General features: G+C 40.2%; 1 pseudogene; it reads left to right on the top strand.

Moving 5' to 3' along the window:
- The first annotated feature begins 813 nt into the window (after positions 1 to 813).
- On the top strand, positions 814 to 17,811 carry LOC127449610 (STE20-related kinase adapter protein beta-like; annotated as a pseudogene).
- Positions 17,812 to 20,304: the final 2,493 nt, after the last annotated feature.

Genomic DNA, 20,304 nt, shown 5'->3' with positions numbered 1-20,304 from the left:
TCTTGCCTCTATTTCGCAATCGCAAAGCTTTCAATCAAACTAATCGGAGAAGTTAAGTCACACCCCGTTATCTCGCATCTGCACCTGGTTTGGACGAAAGTGTCCAGAGTGTTTAATTCAGACATTTATTTAATTGTTGCCTCAAGCATATGGCTGAACCCAAAATTACATATTAATAAGTCCCTTTCTGTTGGTCAGAGTGGATTGGGAGTGGGGTTACTACACTCGGTACTTATATGAGAGTGGAGTGTTAAGATCTTTTGATAATTTGGTTCAACATTTTAAGATTCCTATATCCCAGTTCTTTAGGTATTTACAGCTGCGCCACATGCTCTGTACTTTTTTGGAAGTAGTGTACACCCCCCTAAAGCAGCAGATACTCTGGAAATGGTGATTACTGCTTTTGGGAAAGGTCATGAAGCATCAGTGTATTACTCCCTATTGATTCAGAGTCTGAGGGGTGGAGCTTTGTCTTCTCTCAAGAGATTATATGAGAAGGATTTAAATCTGGTATTGGAGGAGGGAGTGTGGGCCAGGATCCTAAAAAGCATCAAGTCTGCATCAAGAGTTGCAAGGGTCCATCTGATGCAATTTAAGATGTTGCATCGGTTCTACTGGACTCCCTCTAGATTGTATAGGTTGGGTCTTAAGACACACCCACCTGCTGGTGGTGCCAATCAGAAGACGGGGACACAATACATGTATTTTGGGGATGTGTCAAGATCCAAGAATTCTGGTTGAGGGTTCAGAACTTTATGAGTGAGGTGTTGAACACTGAACTTTAATTTAGCCCCAAACTCTGTAGGTGATGGGATGACTCTGGACATTGAGGACAGTTATTTAAAAAGTTGGGTCCTAGCCGGAGTCGTGATTGGTAAAAAAATCATCCTCAGGGGATGGAAGTCGGCTGGGGCACCCTCATTTAGGGAATGGTACGGGGAGATGGGCGAGGTGGCAGCGTTTGAGGAGATGTTTTTTAGAAGGCTGGGGAAATGGGATTTGTTTGTCAGGAAGTGGAGGGGTTATTTGGCTTTTTTGGATGGTTCTCAGGGAATGGCTGTGGAGAGGGATTTGTAGTTTAGTTGGGTATGTGTTTTATTGATTTTGTTTGAATGTATATCTTGTTTTTTTTTTATGTCTTTTCTGTATTTATTTTATTTTGATGATCTAATTGTTGGTGACCACAGTACTGCATGTTTGGTGGGGGGGGGGTGTTAATGTGAATAATTGATTCCATTTTTTTATGTTGTGTTTGTATGTTTTATTTTTGGAATCAATAAAATTGTTAATAAAAGGTCCTCACGATGCAAGTGAATGGTTGCTAGAACTTTGACGCTCCAAAAATCACAAAGGCAGCAAGTAATCCATACGACTCCAGTAGTTTAATCAATGCCTTCTGAAGTGATTTGATGGGTGTGGTTGAGAAACAGATCAATATTTAAGTAATTTTTTTCTATAAATTTTCCTCCCTGCCCAATAGGTGGTTATATGCATGAAGAATTGCCTATAAACAAAAGAAGAAGAATTTGGAAGTGAAAGTAGATGTTTATAGATGTTTAAAAAACGACTTAAATATTGATCAATTTCTCACCCACCTCTATTATATCGCTTCAGAAGACATGGATTTAACCACTGGAGTCGTACGGATTACATTTATGCTGCCTTAATGTGCTTTTTGGAGCTTCAGAGTTTTGGTAACTATTAATTTGCATTAAACGGACCTACAGAGCTGAATTACTTTTTCTAAAAATCTTAATTTGTGTTCAGCAGAATAATGAAAGTCATACACATCTGGGTTGGCATGAGGGTGAGTAAATGATGAGATAATTTTCATTTTTGAACTATTCCTTTAAATGAATATTCCGGGCTTATTACAGTTTAAAGGGAGCTTATCATTAAAAAAAAAGTTCTTTTAACATTTTTTTTCCATATAAGATATGCTCCCTTTATCAGTCAAACATGCCAGTGATGATATTGCATTGCACGACCATCAGCATGTCTGTCTTTTGTCTTGCTTTGTCCTCAGCAGCCATATAATCCTGCAGCTCTTTCCTGGTTGCCCACTAAAGCTAAGCAGGTTTGAGCCTGGCCAGTACCTGGATGGGAGACCTCCTGGGGAAACTAAGGTTGCTGCTGGAAGTGGTATAAGGGAGGCCAGCAGGGGATGCTCACCATGTGGTCTGTGTGGGTCCTAATGCCCCAGTATAGTGACACTATACTGTAAAACAGCACTGTCTTTCAGATGAGATGTTAAACGAGGTCCTGACTCTCTGTGGTCATTAAAAAATCCCAGTGTGTTTCTAGTAAAGAGTAGGGGTGTAACCTTGGCCAAAATTCCCCCCATTGGCCCTTACCTATCATGGCCTCCTAATAATCTCCATCACTGAATTGGCTACATCAATCTACTCTCCTCTCCACCAATAGCTAGTGTGTGGTGGGTGTTCTGGTGCACTATGGCTGCTGTTGCATGATCCAGGAGAATGCTGCACACTGGTGGTGGTTGAGGAAATTTCCCCATACTATGTAAAGTGCCTAGAAAAGTGCTATATAAATGTAAGGAATTACATTATTATGTCCTTACTTTGTCCTTTGTCCTCACCCAATCCTTGAATATTCATACTTCCTCTCCATATTCATATTAGAGGTGGGGGTATGCCTCACCTCTCCTAGCTTCTTCCCCTCTCAGGACTGCACCTGTATATCCACCCATTCACAAGTCCAGTCAATTAACATAGAGGAGCAGTATGAGGGCATCAACCAACAGTTCTCAGTCAGTATAGTCTCATAACAGACTATGGCTTCATTTTTTTAAAACATCAGGCTTTGACATTTGTCTGGTGTTTACACTGACAGTTCAATTGCTGTATCTTTGGTTGTTGGCAGGGTTGGGCAAATATCAGAAAGTAGGAATTAGCTCCCTTTAATTCATGTGTTTTTTGAGTAATTTGAATTTAATTGGCCACGCCCCACAGGATGTTGAATTAGAATTTGAACTGGAATGACAGAAAGAGTAATTTACTGAATTGCAATTCAGAGACATTCTACACAGTCATTCAACAGAGGAATATCATTAGTTTAACACAAGTGACAAATAATACAAATAAAATAATAGATTGTGAATAATAATGGCTGTTTATACCCTGAGATGTTGAATAAATGTTTGTAAAATACTGATACATCACCACAAATTGTAAAAAGAGTAAAAAATGTATGAAAAGAGCTATATTTCATTTATTTATAATTATGTAACTATATTATTTACTTAAAATTTGTAATTAATTATATTTTTTAAATAATATCTAGTTATTATTTAAATTTAATTATGATTTCCAATGGATTTCATTAATCATTAATTATTAATAATATTTAATGTGTCTGGAAATACCTCAAGTGTTATGTGTATGACACATGTTTATGGGGAATTTATACTGGAAAAAAATTTACAGTATTATCAAAAACTAGAGGTAGACCGATATACAAGTTTTACAGATGAATCGGCGCCGATTGTTGCTTTTTGGAACCATCAGTTATTTCCTTCATGTGGTGAATATATAGGCTATACACATATTAATTTGGAAAATAGGCTACTTAACTATGGAGCATTGTAATAGAGCAAAGTCTCCATTATTTCAAAATAAGAGTCACCAATTTGTATCAGGCTTGTTTATAGTTAAAAGTCCCATGGTATGTACAAGTTCTGAATTTTTTCTGGTTTTATTGGGATTTTGGTTGAACAATAAACTGCATCTTGGATTTTATTCACTGCATCTGCAACTCAATTAAAATATATGATCCAACTGTATCCGGCAGTGGATCACGGGAGCTGCACTGTCTGCTCTCCTATTGCTAGTCCCCACATTGTGTTCCTCATTTGCCTTAATTTGTCTCAACTTTATTGAATTGCCAATGGTTGCTGTCACCCTTGTCACCTCAAATTACCAACTCTCAATGGAATGAATGACTGCTAGTTGCTTTGTCACTGCAAATTGTTGTTAGTGTGAACGCAGCTTTAGAAGATATTCATTTTGAGAAATCAGTCTTACTCTGTTTTGCTTGGGACATGTCACAGATAGAGAGAACCTAGATTTGGATTGTTGTTCTGTGTGTGGATTTGTTGAGTTGTTCTGCTCAAGTGAGACTTTAAATGGGTCCATTGTTTTGGTCATCATAAAGCAGTTTTTCTATTCCATCTTTCTGAAAGGTCACTTGTTCCATTGTTAACTGTCTTTGGTTAAATTATACGTTCGTGGGCTGCCTGTAGATGTTCACAGATATTTGAGACATAAAAAGACAACAGTGCATGGCCACTTTTTTCTGGCCTGGGCTCTGGAAGTATATATTTTTACTTATGAGGGAATTAAAGAACTAGGGTGTGTCTCAGTCAGCTCCCTAGTTCAGTAGTCATGGCACTGATCAAGGAGTTGGCCATTATTAGGGCTGTCTCAATCACAAAATCCTTGCAGTACACTGAAACGTTCGCTCCCTAAAAAATCCCACAATGGACTGTAAAAATCAGGGAGCATCGTTGCTCACTATGTTCCCTTACCGGAAATGTCGTCATATCTTCTGAAGTTTTTCAAGTTGTTAGATGTCGATCTCAAGAGTAAAACTATGAAGTTCAAGCCTTATTTTCTCTTAAAAAGAGATGTTGTTTGTAATGTCTTTCATTTCTAATTACCATAAAAGTGAAACAATCGTTTAAATATTTGAGTTGTTAAAGGTTTAAAATGCACTCCTTTATATTTTTTTTCTATAATGTCATTTACCTTTCATAATGACACTGTACATTTCAATATCTTCAACGAAAATGAATGATAGTGTCATATTTACAGCGATGGTGCTGATTAATGACAGCTGCGCTTCAATGCTCGAGCTCCTTAACGTGTCATGGGTGATTGAGTCATTAGTGTCCCAGTGTTTAGTGAATGAACACTCTTGCCAGTGCACGAATTCGTTTTCACGATATACTGATACACGACATAGGGAGCTAGGGAGCTGATAGAGACACACCCTTACTCGTGTGGTGGAACGACCCACCCCTCCCTCTCGTCATCATCGCCCTGCCTCTTAGGGCCGTCCTTCTGCCAGGCTCACAATGGGAGTGAGTGGGAGAGAGGAGAGGTGCAATTTGATAAGCCTCATTTGGGCAGCTTATGATGTGGCGCACCTGATGTTAATAGAGCCTCCTCACCGCTGCTACAAGAACGTAGAGCGCTCCTCTCCTCAGGGAGCCATCTCCTCATGTGCACACACTGGCGTCCTCGCAGGTCCAGAAGCAGATTGGGGAGGATACCGGCTGAGTTTGATGCGCCGCCGGACCCCTGGCTCAAATTAGATATGTCGCCGGGGGTGACAGCACAGGTTGCGGCCAATGGGCTAAGAGGTCGGGCTGCCCTTTCCCCTCATACACCGTGGCCAGAGAAGCTGCTGCCCCTCGCATCCCAGAATGAGGGGAGTGCGTGCAGCCATTGGACCCCGTCCACGTCCTGGACCATTCTATGGACACTACCCCTGCCAACACTTACCCCATTCACCACGAGGGCACCAGATCCCCCTTTATTTTGGACACTTTTTCTGTTTATTATTATTTTCAATAAATGCCTCTCCGAGGCCTGACGCCACACCCACTATGTCTGTCTCTTGCTCACCCTGCCACACATGCCATAAAGCGAATGATGCAATTGAAAAGGTCTTTTTTTTTGGTATTTTTTAAACATCCCATCTTAACTAATGATAGATACGTAGCACATAAATACAGTAAATGGTGATGCCAAAATTTGAAATGCCATGAATCAATTGGTGCGTCCCAAACCACACACTTTTGCACTATTCTACTAAGGATTGCGAGTAGTATGTTAACACTGAAAATGCAGTCTAGGCTAATATAAGTACCCAGATAATGCAATTCTTAAACCGTCAAAATGGAGTGTGGAATGTTGGACACTTCATGCGCTCGTGGCTTGCTGTACGTAGAGGAAGCGGCATAGTGACCGGCTGTGTTGCTGGTCTGACAAAACAATTGTAAATAATGGAAAGTGTAGCAACTAGCGAAACTTCAGTGAAGACCGCACCTTACAAATGTAAGTTGAATGCTTTACCATCACCCCACGCTGTGTGATGTGTACGTTGTTTGAGATACAAGTGTTGAACAGTTGTTGGCTAGCACGCTAAAGCTAGCATCAACAGATCACATACGTTTGAAACGTAATTTCCATCAGTGTAAAAAAAAACTGTTAAGTGTTCCATTTGGGATGATGCTACACTTTGAAAATGTATTCACTACATGGCTGAGTGCAAAGTGTATGTTGTAAGTGCTTAGTGTGTAGTGCGTCATTTGGGACACTAATATTTACTGAGTGTAACACGGAGACACAGCAGAAGGGAAGGAGAACTTCATAGGCACGTAGTTACTTAAACACATCAGCTTCACAAACACAATAGATTAAACACAACTGCTTCAGGAGCACCATGGTCTTCCTTGTGCCAGACTCTCTCTCTCCACTGCTGGTGGCGAGGCTTATGCCGCACTCTCCATGCTCACTGGAATTAGAAACAGGTGTTAAACATAATCTAGCTCAGGTGCAAGCGCCCTTACCGCCTTCTCTCTCTCTGGACGGACGCTTGACCAAGCCCTCGCTGCCACATATCCCCAGTGCCCGACTCGGGCGCCAGGGAGACATCCGGTCTGTCTACCACTCCCCCCATTCCTGGAAAGGAAGTCGGCGACAGCCATCTGCGCTCCCGGTCTGTGGACCACCTTGAACTTAAATGGCTGAAGAGCCAGAAACCTTCGGGTGATCCACGCGTTGGTATCTTTCATGTGGTGGAGCCATTGGAGTGGGGTGTGATCCGAGCAGAGGGTGAAGGCCCACCCCAACAGGTAGTACCAGAGAGTGAGGACCACGCACTTGATGGCGAGACATTCCTTTGCTATACTTAGTCACTCTCAGCGAGAGCTTGCGGCTAATGTACAGCACCGGGCGCTCCTCCCCATCCACCACCTGCGATAGCATGGCCCCCAGCCCTCTGTCTGAAGTGTCCGTCTGCAACACAAAAGGGAGAGAGAAATCGGGTGAATGTAAAAGCGGCATGAACGCCTGTTGACACTGCTCTGTCCACTGGACTGGGTCTGGAGCTCCCTTTTTAGTGAGATCAGTCAGCAGGCTGGTGACATCCGAATAATTTGGCACGAATCTCCAATAATAGCCAGCCAGCCCCAGGAACTGTCTCACCCCCTTTTTGGTCTTGGGCCTCAGGCAGGTTGCAATCACCGCAGTCTTGTCAATTTGGGGATGCACCTGCATGTGGCCCAAGCAGAACCCCAGATACCGAACCTCCACCCACCCAATCGCGCACTTCTTGGGGTTTGCTGTGAGTCCCGCTCGTCGCAGCGATCTCAGAACCGCCCTCAGATGCTGCATGTACCGCTACCAATCATTACTGTAAATGATGATGTCATCTAAATAGGCAGCGGCGTAAGCCGAATGCGGTCTGAGGATTCGGTCCATTAGATGCTGAAACGAAGCCAGAGCCCCAAACAAACCGAACGGAAGCGTCATAAATTGGTGTAATCCACATGGTGTGGAGAAGGCCGTTTTTTCACGGGAAATTGGTGTCAAGGGGATCTGCCAATAACCCTTTGTCAAATCCAGTGTCGAATAAAATCGATCAGTGCCCAACCGATCGAGCAACTCATCAACGTGAGGCCCGAGCTCCGCCCTCTCCGGAACTACCATAGCCAACGTCACAGGGACCGCCTCCCTCCACAATTTCAGGAGGTTGAGGTGATATATTTGACGTGCGCCCCCTCTATCGGTTCGCTTAACCTCATAATCGAGATCCCCCACTCGTCGTGTGACCTCAAAGGGTCCTTGCCACTTGGCGAGTAATTTGGAGCTCGATGTGGGGAGTAATGCGAATACTTATCTCCCGGTGCAAATTCCTGCAGCCGAGTTTCCCTGTTATACTGTCGGCTCTGTCATTCTTGAGCTTGGAGCAAATTCTCACTGCTTTTGGTGTGGCCGGTGGATTCACCAGCTGACATTCACGGCATGCCACACACCACCTGCGGACATCGACGCCAATGCCCAGCCAATAAAAAAACGGGCTATTAGGCGGTTCAGTGTTTTCCTTTCCTCTAGATGACCCACCATGGGATTATAATGAGCCGCCTGGAACACCATTTCCCGATGGCTCTGCGGTATTAAGAGCTGGGTTGCATCTTCCTTTGTTTGAGCATCCTGCATCACTCTGTACAACCGCTCGTTTATAATTGCGAAATAAGGATATGAAAGTATGACATTCGGCTGGAGTTGTTGACCATCAATCACTCTCACTTGGTCAAAGGTGTGCTTGAGGGCCTCGTCTCATGACTGCTCCAAAGGGAAATCCCCTTCGGGAAATCCCCTGAGGATGGGCGGGGCTGCAGTCTCACCACCCCTCACGTCATCCTGACGTGGAGCTGACGAAGACGGCCCCGGCTCCGCCATTCCCTTGCCAGAGCATCGCACATTTCACATCTCATCGCTTTAGTGCAGGACCCATCTACGCATATTCTCTTTAATACATTCCTAAATTCAGGCCAATTAGTCCCCAAAATCGGAGGGAACTAACTGTTCCCCGGAGTTTAATCACAAGGGTCACCACAAGGTAGTTGTGAATATCCCCATGTACACACTTCACCCTCACCGTTTTAGCTGTGCCAAAAGCCTCATGTTGAACCAAGCATTGGTGGATAGTGGTTTGATTACAACCTGTGTCCACCAGTGCTTGGTGAGTACCCCCTTTGACTCTTAACGGTATACAGTACGCTCCGGCCCAATCGGGGGCAACCTGCAGAGTGTCAGGGATTAAAAACAACAGCTTCAGGAGCACCGTGGCCTTCCTTATGCCAGACTCTCTCTCTCCTCTGCTGGTGCCGAGGCTGCTTATATGCTGCTCTCCCCATGGTCACTGGAATTAGAAACGGGTGTTAAACATAATCTAGCTCAGGTGCAAGTGCTCTTACCGCTTTCCGCACCCCCGCTGCCATTATTTTGTAGACGGGGTGTCAAAATGACCATTTTCGCCTATGAGTTTGAAACGAAAACTTTCTATGAAGTTCTAACCATAGAAAGGTGGCAGCGTCATTATTTTATTTTTAAACAAAGAAAGGTAGGTCTATTATTAAAATCAGTTGACTTCAGCACCCCTTGTTGCATTATGTTAATGGTCCAAAAATGGGGAAAAACACTGTTTTGTGTTGTTTTTCCAAGTTGCAATGCTTAAAACTCCAAAAGTATTTAAAATTATCCTTTTAGATTATGTTTCAGAATCAACTTTCTTTTTTGTGTCTTCATTTTTAAGGCCCAAAATGGTTAAATCCTAGAGATATTAGACTATCAATGTGGCTCCTGTGTGTAAATGGTTCAATTCCACCCATTTGCAATGTTTGAAAACCAAATTTGGCTATGAAGTTAGTTTTTTCTTGCTCAACAAAACAAAGGTCTGAAGTACAAAACATTTTGAAATTAGAAATGTGCCTGTATTCACATAAAACGATAATGTCAAAATCTCAATTTCGAAGAGCCCAAAAATACACTATTATTAAGAATAAGTGACACATGTGGCTCATCGCTGTGAACAATAGTTATATGTACACTGGCTGATTTTGCTGTTTCGGAAGGAAATTGGTACTTTAATTCACCAAAGTGGCATTCAACTGATCACAAAATATAGTCAGGACATTACTGATGTAAAAAACAGCACCATCACTATTTGAAAAAAATTATTTTTGATCAAATCTAGAAAGGCCCCATTTCCAGCAGCCATCACTCCAACATCTTATCCTTAGTAATCATGCTAAATTGCTAGTTTGGTACTAGAAAATCACTTGCCATTATATCAAACACAGCTGAAAGCTATTTGGTTCGTTAAATGAAGCTTAACATTGTCTTGTTTAACATTGTTTTTGAGTTGCCACAGTATGCAATAGACTGGCATGTCTTAAGGTCAATATTAGGTAAAAAATGGCAAAAAAGAAACAGCTTTCTCTAGAAACTCATCAGTCAATCATTGTTTTGAGGAATGAAGGCTATACAATGCTTGAAGATTTCATACAAACACTACAGTAGTGTACACTACAGTCTTCAAAGACAAAGGACAACTGGCTCTAACAAGGACAGAAAGAGATGTGGAAGGCCAGATGTACAACTAAACAAGAGGATAAGTACATCAGAGTCTCTAGTTTGAGAAATAGACGCCTCACATGTCCTCAGCTGACAGCTTCATTGAATTCTACCCGCTCAACACCAGTTTCATGTTCAACAGTAAAGAGAAGACTCAGGGGTGCAGGCCTTATGGGAAGAATTGCAGAGAAAAAGCCACTTCTGAAACAGAAAAACAAAAAGAAAAGGTTAGAGTGGGCAAAGAAACAGACATTGGACAGATAATTGGAAAAGAGTGTTATGGATATTAACCCCATTGAGCTTTTGTGGGATCAGCTAGACTGTAAGGTGTGTGAGAAGTGCCCGACAAGACAGCCACATCTATGGCAAGTGCTTCAGGAAGTGTGGCGTGAAATGTCACCTGAGTATCTGGACAAACTGACAGCTAGAATGCCAAGGATCTGCAAAGATGTCATTGCTGCACGTGGAGGATTTCTTTGATGAGAACTCTTTGAAATAGTTTAAGAAGTTCTGAACATTTTTTTCAAATTGTAAATAGTCATTTTTCACGTTATTAATGTCCTGACTATACATTGTGAACAGTTAAATGCCACTTTGGTGAATAAAAGTACAAATTTCTTTCCATAAGAGAAAAATCTGTACATTATTCCGAACTTTTGGCCACCAGTGTAGTTTTTATTTTATTTTGGAAATGTACATCTGCTAAGCTCTAGAAAGCATCATTAGGGGTTCAAACATCAAAGGAGCTCAAACTTTGCTGTATTTGGACTGATTTTATTCTTTTTTTTTTCTTTTTTTTTTTGCCCTAAAAGTGTCTGGCTGTCAGAGAACATAAATCATAGAAATCCCAAACTTCACTGGATGTTTAGAGTTTGTGATGTTTGTATGATATGTGGGTTTTTTTTATTACTTTTGTTTTTTTTTATCCCCTTTTCTCCCAATTTGGAATGCCCGATTCCCACTACTTAGTAGGTCCTCATGGTGGCGCGGTTGCTCGACTCAATCCGGGTGGCGGAGGACAAGTCTCAGTTGCTTCTGCTTCTGAGACCGTCAATCCGGGCATCTTATCATGTGGCTCGTTGTACATGACACCGTGGAGACTCCGCATGTGGAGGCTCATGCTACTCTCCGTGATCCACGCACAACTTACCACATGCCCCATTGAGAGCGAGAACCACTAATCGTGACCACGAGGAGGTTACCCCATGTGATTCTACCCTCCCTAGCAACCGGGCCAATTTGGTTGCTTAGGACACCTGGCTGGAGTCACTCAGCACACCCTGGGTTCCAACTTGCGACTCCAGGGGTGGTAGTCAACGTCAATACTCGCTGAGCTACCCAGGCCCCCTGATATGTGTTTGTTAATATTAAGTGCCTTTATGTGTGTGTGACAGAGCAGTGATGTGTCTCCATGCTCTGTGTTGACGGATGAAGATGACATCACAGATCTTTCCACTGACCCCCCCACTATCAGCTGCTCTCACAACTGGGTAGTGACCACCAAATTCTTCATGGTGTTAGCATTTACCTCAAAATGGATTCTCTAAGTCTCATGTTCATAGAGTAATATGTAACTGATCAACAAGTGTTAACATATTTCTTCATCTGTATGTAAAGTTTACGTGTGTGTATGTGTGCGCAGGGCAGGGTTTCAATAACCTTAGGTGAGCATGACGTGTCACACACCCTCTGGTCATCTGGTAGCAGTGAAATTCACCAACCTGGATGAGCGTACAGAAGATGAGCTTCTGCAGCAAATGGTACACACACACACACACACACACACATACACACAATCTTTCTAGGCCTCTAGTTTTCTCTAATTTATACACAAACACTTTGTGTAGTTGTTATTAAAGTGTTGTGTGTTATTTTCAGAGTGAGGTTTTGTTGTCTAGACTGTTTCATCACTCAAACCTACTGTCGTCCAGACTGGTGTTCAGTTCCTGCTGTCAGCTGTGGGTGCTCTCCCCTCTCATGAGTTACGGTTAGTGTTCAGTGTCATCTCTCTCTCACTTATATTTTTCACTTTCTTCACATCCTTCACTCACTGTGTTTTTCTCTCTGTACTCTGTGTGTCTCTTTACAGGTTCTGCAGACTCTTTGCTCAGATCATATTTTTCTGATGGAATAAGTGAATCTCTGATCACGTATCTGCTGTATGGAGTGCTGAGAGCCATCGAGTACCTGCATCACTTTGGTTATGTGCACAGGTGGACAACTGACAGCTCCATTACAGTGATACATCACTGCAGACAAACATGAATTCCCTTCTCGTCTCGTCTCTTCTTGTCTCTTCTCTTCTCATCTCGTCTTGTCTCTTTTCTCATCTCATCTCTTTTCTCTTCTTGTCTCTCTTCTCTTCTTGTCTCTTTTTGTCTCATCACCTTTCTCTTCTCTTCTCGTCTCTTTCACTTCTTTACTCTTCTCTTTTGCCTTGTCTCTCCTTTTCATTTCATCTTGTCTCTTTTCTTTCGTCTCGCCTCTCTTTTTTCTTTTCTCTTTTCCTTTCTTCTCGTCTCATCTCTTCTTTTGCCTCTTCTCACATCATCTCGTCTCAACTTTTTCTTGTCTCTATTTTTTCTTTTCATTTTCTTTTCGTCTCTTCTCATCTCGTCTTTTTCTCTTTTCTCTTGTCTCTTTTCTTGTCTGATCTCTTCTCTCTCATCTGATCTCTTCTCTTTTTTTTCTTTCTGTAATCTTTTCTCTTTTGCCTCGTCTCATCTGTTTTCTTGTCTCTCTTTTTTCTTTTTATATTCTTTTCATTTTTTTCATCTTCTCTTTTTACTCATCTCTCCTATTTGTTTAATTTCTTCTCTTCTACTTTGTCTCTCCTCGTTTCATCTCACCTCGTCTCTTTTCTCTCGTCTCTCTTCTTCTCTTTCTCATCTCTTCCCATTTGCCTTCTCTCCTCCTCGTTTCATCTTGTCTCATCTTTTTCTCTTGTCTCTCCTCTCCTTTTCTTGTTTCTTGTCTCATTGTGTTCTCTTGTTTTCTTGCCTTGTCATCTTGTCTCTTGTCTTCTCTTCTTGTCTTGTCTCATCTTCTCGTTTCTTCCCTTCATACTTTGTCTTCTCGCCTTGTCTCTCTCTTCGTCTTGTCTCAATTTGTCTCGTCATCTTGTCTAATCTCATCTTGTCTTGTGTTCTCTTGTCACCTTGTCTCATTTCATCTCTTCTTGTCTCTTTTTGTCTATTGTATTCACCTTTTGTCATCTCATCTCACCTCATCTTCTCTTGTTTTATCTTTAAGACAACTTGTCTTATCTTGTCTACTGTTTTTATTTTATGTCTTGTCTCTTGTCCTCTCTTCTCATCTCATTTTGTCTAGTCTCTTCTTGTCTCATCTCCTGTGCTGCAATGGTGTGAAGGCGAGTCATGTGTTGTTGTCAGCAGAGAGTTGAGTGTGTCTGGTCTTCAGAGTGTGTACAGTTTGATGAAGGATGGGAAGAGGATGAGAGCTGTGTTTGACATGCCTCAGCACAATCCGTCACTGTTGCCGTGGCTGAGCCCTGAGCTACTGCGACTGGTGACACACATACAGACACTCAAGACTCCCAACACCAAGGCTTTTTCACAAGATGGCTCTAAATGGAACTAAATGTAAAATTTTATTTTGCACTGAATAGTCCAGATGTAAATTAGATTCATCTAATTATAAATGTGAATCTATATGACATTTATTGGACATTATAAGGACTGAGCAAGGTCAGGACCAGGGGTTACATTAACCAAAAAATAGTTTTCATTTACATTGTTTTTTTTAAAACATTGAAGGATAATTTCAAATGCTGTCTGTCATTTTGACAGTTGAAAAAATAAGAAAAACATTTTAACCTAGTGTATCAGTTTTGACTTCACTCTCTTACACACACTCCCACTGTGTGTGTGCCCTTTTTATTGTCTGGTAGTATTAGGATGTGCACAGGTGCCTTCACCATTAACACCTGGTAATAGGTGTTTCTTTTGCCAATTGTGTTCGGATTTCGAGGAGAGGGTCTCTGCATGCACCAGCCATTATGTTATTGTTTTACTGCATGATTAGTGTGTTACTTTCTAATAATAAAGCACAAAAAAGTATAATAACAAAATGAAAGTGTGAAAAAAGGGGTGCATCATTTCTGCCAATTACTTGAATTTAATCTGAGCACAAATACTAAGTTTAGAGCAGAATTGTCAGTTATTTTAGTGGAGTGCCTGTATTAGAGCTTCAGAGACGGCTGTACTTCTCATCTGTGACACTTTATTGTGATGTCAGGCACACTGAAAAAGTTCTGTGAAATTGTGCATGTATGAATGCACATTTTAAAATATTCTGATTGGACTTTTATTTCCTTTAAAAGCTGTGCATAACCGGCAAAGTTTAAAAATTTTGTTTCAACCCAGCGGTTGATTGACCGGTAGAACTTTCACCCAAGAACTCCTTGGTTACACTGGTCAAAAACAGTAAAAAAAAAAAAATATATATATATATATATATATATATATATATATATATAATTTAAGCCTATCCACTGTTATATATATATATGCCATTATAATGGATGCTACATCCCTGAATGTAGTACTTATAAAATTTAAAAAAGTATGACGGATAAAAATAGACCCATGATGGAAATTTTACAAATCTGTCAGTCAGAGTGACGGAAAAATATTTTTTTCTAGCGCAACCTCTGGTCAGGACATACAGGAAATCTAAAATTTGACTTGGATTAGGCAAAAATAAAATATCTACAGTACTGTGCAAAAGTTTTAGGCAGTTTTTTTTTTTTTTTTTTTTTTTTTTTTTAACATAATGCCATGAATATTTTCTATTTATCAATTAACTTCATACAAAGTGCAGTAAACATTAAAAAAAAAAATGTAAGCAATATTTGGTCTGACCACCCTATTCCTTTAAAAAAAAAAAAGAAAAAGCACCAATTCTCCTAGGTACACCTGGACACAGTTTTTCAAGGTCGTTAGCGGGTAGGTTGTTTCAAGAATGTTGAAAATCTTAAATGTATATTTCATATTGAAACACTGGAGCAGAATATATAAATAACCATCTTAAAGGGTAGTTCACCCAAAAATGAAAATTCTCTCATCATTTACTCACCTTCATGCCATCCAAAATATGTATGACTTTTTTTCTTCTGCAGAACACAAATTAAGATTTTAGAAGAATATCTCAGCTCTGTAGGTCCATACAATGCAAGTGAATGGTGACTGAAACTTTGAAGTTCCAAAAATCCCATTAAATCAGCATAAAAGTAATCCATATGACTACAGTGGTATAATCCATGTCTTCAGAATGATATGATATGTGTGGGTGAGAAACAGATCAATATTTAAGTCCTTTTTAACTATAAATCTCCACTTTTGACCAGCCTCAACCAGTAGGTGGTGATATGTATGAAGAATGTGAATCACCAAAAACAAGAGAAGAATGAAAGTGAAAGTGGAGATTTATTGTTAAAGTGACTGACTGACCTGTTTCTCACCCACACCTTTCATATTGCTTACGAAGACATGGATTAAACTACTGGAGTCGTATGGATTACTTTTGTGATACATTTATGTGATTTTTGAGCTTCAAAGTTCTGGTCACAATTCACTTGCAATGTACGGACCTACAGAGCTGAGATATTCTTCACACTTGTCATCTATTGCATTTGCAAGCCAGTATCCATAAATACCAAACCCTAATTTCCTGTTGTTTTGTTTTCTGCTGCAGATGCTCCTTCAGAAGTTACAGGGATATCACTCTTGTCTTCTTGACGTCTCCCCTTACCTGCTGGTGTGGACTCGGGGATAGGCGAGAGTGTTGTGTCAGGAAGTCTGACTCGTACAGCCACCGCAGAGAGACCCCAGAGCCACGCCCCCAAAAACCACTCGGCTACACTGCACAACCTTTTCCAACTGTGCCTGCAGCAGGAGCCTGAGCACAGGTAGAAACTAAGAGACCCTTCCCAAATTGAGAAAAATATCTTTGAATTTTAACATGACTGAATTCTTTGTGTGTGTGTGTGTGTTCAGGCCCTCTGCGACATCTCTACTCACCCACCCCTTCTTCAGACAGGTAAGTTCTATATTTCATCACTTTCTGCTATTCATGTGCTGAGATGGTGTGCTTTAAGTGATGTCATGGTGTGATAGAATATCAGATCTATATATTAGCCAGGTCGATTAATCTACAGATATTTAGCAAATTTAAAGGAATGTTCTGGGTTCAATCAGCAGCATTTGTGGCATAATGCTGATTACCAAAAAAAAATAAAAATAAATAAATATCACTCGCCCTTTGTTTATTGAAAAAAGCACAAATCGCAGTTATAGTAAGACTCTTACGATGGAAGTGAATGGGGCTAGTCCATAAAAATGCAAATAGACACTGTTTTTAAATCATAGCCACAAGAAATAGACATTATATGTGTTAACCTGATATTAGTGATCACTTGCTCCAATATCATTTTCTGGGAGTGCTTTTGTCCTGCGTTCTGCCTTCTGTGCTGGATTGTGGCTGATTTATAGATTTTTTGCACTCTTCATGTTTGATAGTCTTTCATTTCTGTGTGTTTGTTCTGCGTTGTGGCTGATTTATATATTGTATTTGACAAATAAAAACAAATATGCTTTGTCTTTCCCATTCATATCCTTTGATCGGTTAATTTTGATCGTAAACGGTAAAGGTGTCGCTTTTGTTTTTTTACGACTACTTAGACTAAAAAATATTGTGTGTTCAGGTGGCAAATGGAGGAAAAGTCACCAAGTCTTGTACTGCTCAGATAAATTAAACCATTTTAATAACATAGAAAAAAATGATTTTGGTCAAAAATGACCGAACAATATAGGAAGATCAAAGACTGACCTACCATGAGCTGTGAGGTTGTTAAACAATGGAAAATGCTTCTGTGGTAGCCATCAGTCCATGTTATTTCAACTTCATTTTCAGAAAAAATAAAAAAAATAAAACTTGTTTAATAGCGGATTTCCAGGTAAAGATCTACACTACCCATGATCCGGAAGAGAAACACTGAACCAAACAGAGAATCACATGGGTAGTGAAGTTCTTAAGTACACATTCTTGTACCTTTTGTCCAGTTTGTAATGCTCAGTGATTCACCTCCAAGCTGGTTGGTGTGGTTCATGGCTTTGAACTTAAAAAAAAAAAAAAAAAAAAAATGAATGAATGAATGAATGGGGAAAACACTTCTGGAACCAAGAAAGTGGAAAAATTGCACGGGCACCATTGTGCTTTAGATAGGCCAAAGTTGTTTTGTCCACTTTGCAATTGCAATTCCATTCAGCTCTGCTAGTGGCACAGAAATTACACACTTCCTTTAATTTTTGCCATTATATTGGCTATGCAATACCTTGCTCTCTAGATATTAGTTATCAGTATCGGCATCAACCATTAACAACCCATACTGGTTGACTGCTAATGTCATAAAATGTTTTAGATGTGTAGAATATTATTTGAAATATTTGTGTGTGTCTTGCAGGTGAAGAAACATACGAGGGACTCGTTTCTTAGTTTTATGTATCCGACTGTGCCAATGTCCTGCCCTCCTGACACGCCTCCATCCGAAACGCCAACACAGACCTGTAACACCCCGTCTCCCACCCATACTGAGCCAGAGGATGGAATGTGGCACTTCTCCTAAAATCCCATTGTCTCTCTGTTTCTATCTCTCTCCATCCCTCAATTTCCTCTCTTCATTTTACTTGTACCATTCTCTTTTACCCTCCTTTTTTTCTCATTTTTAAAAACAGCTACCTCCCTTCTACATTTGGTTGTTAAAGGAATAGTTCATCCAAAAATTCTCATTATTTATTTACTCGTGCTATCTCAGATTTGTGACTTAATTTCTTCTGCTGAACATGGTTTTTTTAGAGGGATGTCTCAGTTCTGTAGGTCTATACAATGTAAGTGAATGGTGACCAAATCTTTGAAGCTCCAAAAAGCACATAAAGGCAGCATAAAAGACTCCAGTGGTTTAATCCATGTCTTCAGAAGTGATATGATAGGTGTGGGTGAGAAACAGATCAATATTTGTATACATCGTTTGTGTTCTGCAGAAGAAAGAAAGTCATACACATCTGGAATGGCATGAGTGTGAGAAAATGATGAAAGTATTTTAATTTCTGGGTGAACTATCCCTTTAATTGACTCTATCTAATACAAGACAACCCAACAGTTATCCAAAATCTATTTACTGTACTGTATTTACTCTGTTAGCTGTACGAGATTCTACCAACCACTCCAAACTTTTAAATTTGTTATCCTCTGAGATTGCTTTTGCTTGTACTAATGGATTGTGGGAGATATTTCGTTCATGGTGAATATGTCCATGTTATATTCAGAGCTTCCTGTTTGATGTTCAAATGCTGCATTCACATCATGTTGAAATTACTGTAATTCCAACTTGGAGATGCTACCCCAAGTTGATGTACTTTTACTTGCAAATTATCTGTTTCCATGGCAATGCTCCTAATGCCAAAGAAGGACATTTTTTTAAAGGATGTTCCAGGTTCTATACAAGTTAAGCTCAATCGACAGCATTTGTGTCATAATGTTGATTTCCACAAAAAATTATTTCATCCCTCGTTTATTTAAATAAAAGCAAAAATCTGGGTTACAGTATGAATGGGGCCAATCCGTAAACGTTAAAATACTCAATACAAAAGTATAGCCACAAGATGTAAACAATATGCGTGTTAACATGATTTTAGTGATATAAAATCTCTGTTTAATATGTTTTTTGTGATGAAATCTTGGCAACAAAGTTGTTATATTGGAAATGTAACTTCACAAATATGTTTAGTAAGTATTTTATCAAACTAAAATCATGTATACACGTATATTATTTACGTCTTGTGGTTATACTTTTGAAACATTGTGTATTTTAATGTTTATGGACTGGCACCATTCACCTTCAATGTATCCAATATTATTTATTTTTTTAAATGTTTATTTTTTTTAATAAACGTGGGATGAGTTGAAATTATTTTTGGTGGAAATCAACATTATGCCACATATGGTCTGTTCCAAAACCTAGTGAGCATCCTCCAGAGGCAGCATTTTAAGACATCATAGGCGCCCTTCCGATGCGAAGGCTGTTCCAAAAGGTAGGTATCTTAATTATGCTGCCTCTTAAGATATCTCGTTTTGGCCAGATTCTAAGGTAGCATCGGATGTGTCCTTCTCCAGGTAGGTGATCCCAGAATGCACCGTGATGAGCTTGATGGAAAATAAATCCAAGATGGCAGATGAAGCGAGAGAAATTTTGATTATAAATATACTTTCAATACTATACACTGTTCAGTACATTCAATACTGAAAAGTATTGATTAAATAACTGTTTAATATTATATAAAACTGACTATTTTACCCAAAATGTGTGTGTTCTGTGTGTATTTTTGCTCATTAGAGCAGGGGCGGGGCCAAAAGTGTGGCACAGGGTGGCAGCTGCCACCCTAAAAATGAGCTTTGCCACCACCCTAATTCGGACCCCGCTCATGTCCTGGAGATGATGTGCAACGGCTTAACCAGTCCATAACGTTCAGCCCATGTCTGGGAGTATACAGTGTTCCGCCTCAGTACACAAACCCCCACCCCCATCATCTAGAATGCGCATGCGCATTAGCTAAACAAGCCAAGAAAATTTTGTTTTTTAGCGTAATATGAGGTAAAGAAGCACAATTTATGATACCAGTATTGTGATTTTGAAATATGTTCTTTGATCATAATCTTGACAAGCCGTTTTGAGATTTTGGTCTTTCTCCAGTCAAGTAGATGGGAGCTGCACTGGCATGACTGGAAATAGCCTGCTGAGAGCGTTCCAAAGACTTTGGTCCCATCCAGTGTGCGTGACGAGCGCTATTTTAATGATGCACGGAGCTGCCGCCTATGTATAGAGCGTTCCAAAATGCTCTCTTATGAGGCATCATTTCAGTAAAGATGCTGCCATAGAAGACAGTTACCTATGTAGGCAGGAGACATCGAGGCAGCTCACTAAGTTTTGGAAAAGACCCATGCTGTCCATTGAAATTGAGCATGCCATCACTGCATTATTCCTTTAATTCAACTCTATATTTTCTTGCAAAGTGTTTTAGAAAAAAAATTGCACAGGCTATAAAATAAGACATCAAACATA

Source organism: Myxocyprinus asiaticus, chromosome 12 (assembly GCF_019703515.2).
Source record: "Myxocyprinus asiaticus isolate MX2 ecotype Aquarium Trade chromosome 12, UBuf_Myxa_2, whole genome shotgun sequence".
NCBI lineage: Eukaryota > Metazoa > Chordata > Actinopteri > Cypriniformes > Catostomidae > Myxocyprinus > Myxocyprinus asiaticus.
Note: the sequence above shows the minus strand (reverse complement) of the source record. Positions and strands in the feature narration are given on the sequence as shown.